This window comes from Orycteropus afer, unplaced genomic scaffold (genome assembly GCF_000298275.1).
Source record: "Orycteropus afer afer isolate SDZICR_OR568_19922 unplaced genomic scaffold, OryAfe1.0 scaffold01064, whole genome shotgun sequence".
Lineage (NCBI taxonomy): Eukaryota > Metazoa > Chordata > Mammalia > Tubulidentata > Orycteropodidae > Orycteropus > Orycteropus afer.
Window position 1 is genome coordinate 45,558 of NW_006922651.1, and position 2,556 is coordinate 48,113.

The window sequence follows — 2,556 nt, forward strand, 5'->3', positions numbered from 1 at the left end:
GTGAAAACAAGGATGTCAGGTTCAGCAGTCTCACGCAATTCATATCTGTTCCTCTTAGAACTATTCCTGAGTGCAGGGTATTTAAAAGACAGTTTCTGTATCAGACAAACCCAAAAATGAGGAATGTTCTATTAAAAATGCTAACGTCATAAAAGATGAAGAAAGATCGTGGAAATGTTCCAGATGAACAGCTAGAGAGACAAGACAACTAAATGCATTACCTCACCCTAGATCAGATCCTCTGAAGGGCGAAAGGCTATAAAGGACATTATTGGACCAACAGACAAAATGGGAGTATGAATGGTAGATTCATATTGTATTAATGTTAAATTTACCAAAGCTGTCAACTACACTGTGGTGACATATGGGACTATGCCTAAGAAACACATGCTCAAGTATTCAGGTATGAAGGGCTATGATGTATGCAACCTACCCTCATATGGTTCAAAAATATACACACACATATTTGAAAGTATGTATCTATAAATGATAAAGCAAAGGGGTAAAAATGTTAACAATCAGTGTATCTGGGTAAGGGGTATATGGATGTTCTATGTATTATTTTTGTACCTTTTCTGTAAATTTGAAATTACTTCCAAATACAAATGTTTCTTTAAAAATAACAGACTGTTTCTGTTCAAGTAGTCAGAATCTAGTGGTGCATGCCTAATTGAACTCTTCCCCTGGCAGAGAAGAGGACTGAGGACATGGGTTGTGTTTTCCCAGGTGGAAAGACACTTCCCCAGAGGTAGTCAGAGACCCCGCATGAAATTGCCAAATATCATTAGAGGCTACCCATCTCTTGACCTCCTCCATCTTGCAAAATACCAAAAATAACAACTTTTTATATTTTCTCCTAAAGATTATGGGCTCTGGGTGTTGATGAAAATTTTATGAAAGGGAGGTGTATAGGTTCATTTACTCATTCATTCAGCAAATGCTTTGAAAATGATTATGTGCCAGTAACTGTGCTTAGGGCTGAGAATGCAGCAGGTTACAAGAGGAGACAAAACAACTGTCTTCAAGGAGCCTATGAGCTAGCTGGGGATGCAGTTTGTAAACAACTAGCCACATTAATAAATATTTATTTCCAAATAAATTGACCACAAAGTAGATAGGAGGCTAAGCGGGAGACCAGTCTTTTATAAGAGCCACTGGATCCAAGCCCCATGGATCTGATACACATTCAGTTTTCCCAAGGCTTTTCTAGGTAGTAGGTACTTTTGTACCTGATACTAAGAAAGGAAGAAATCACCAGTGCTTACCCCATCCTGGGCTCATCCCATCTGTTTGGGCTTAGCTCTCTCAGGCTGCTCTGCCCTCTGTTGGAATCAGGGAGAGACCAACAAGTCACTCTATTAATATCCCTGTTTTAATGGACCAGTGAGTTTTGGAAAAGTCTTTCTACTGATCTATACATACATTTATCTATGTAAATGTAAAAGCTAAACTCATGCTTTCAGAATGCAAAGACTACCAATAACAGCCTCATGTGGAAGCATGGCAGCTTACTGGCCCTCAAAGTCCAACCACTGGGGTGCCAAGTCATGAAAACAACAGGACTATCTTCCAAATGGGCAAAATAATGACTTTTTAGAGGGTGGCTGTGGTTCTCCTGTCCCTCCGCCCAATCTTGGGTGTGGCACTGACGGTGATGCCTTGTATACAAGGGACAATAGTGGAGTCCATTGCCTTGGGTCTCCAAGGAGAGAGTGTTGGGAAGGGAATTGTGTATGTGTGTGAGTGTGTGTCTGTGTGTGTGCATGCGTGTGACCTTTCTGTCCATAGGTCTTAGGTGAGACCAATCTGTACCCCTGATGCATTCTGGACATGGTCAAAGAAGTTTCAGATACGGATCCAACAAATGTTCACTGAACTCCTACAAAGTTCCAAAGCTTTGTAATTTGACACATTTTATATTTAATCTTTATAGTAACCCTTTACGGTAGGAATTATCTGCATTTTACAGATGAGAAAACAATCGCAAAGAGATTCATTGATTTGCTCAAGTATATCATACAGCTTTAAAAAAAAATCAAAAAACACACTCACGCACTATACTCTTAGCCTGTCTGTGTAGGTTGCTTATAGTATTTCTTGTCTTGTCTACTTTTGGAGCAATTGCTCCCTTTGTACAAGCTCCCTTCTTCCATCTTTCACTAGGCCATGTAGGCTTTTCTTTTGTTAATACTGCATTAAATAGCACAAAAATCACGAATACAAAGAAACTGGCAAAGGTGTTTGTCAGTGAGATATCCCTACCTCCTCCTCTTTTCTGCTTTCATACCCATATATGCCATGGGCTACACTTTTATAGACTTTTCTTTTTTTCCCCAAACTTAACTGTTACGTGATTGGTCAGTTGAAGCTGAAACACCCATGGAGAAAGATGTTTTATGGTTACAAGGGCACACACCCCCCCCACGCCACCCCCCTCCCGCCCCACACAACCTGTTGGAGGAATATAGGATATGTACCAGTGTCAAAATTTTCCTGCTCCTACCTTCCCAACCCAGAGCATTCCTGCCATTTAATTTTCCTTCAATTGACTGCTTA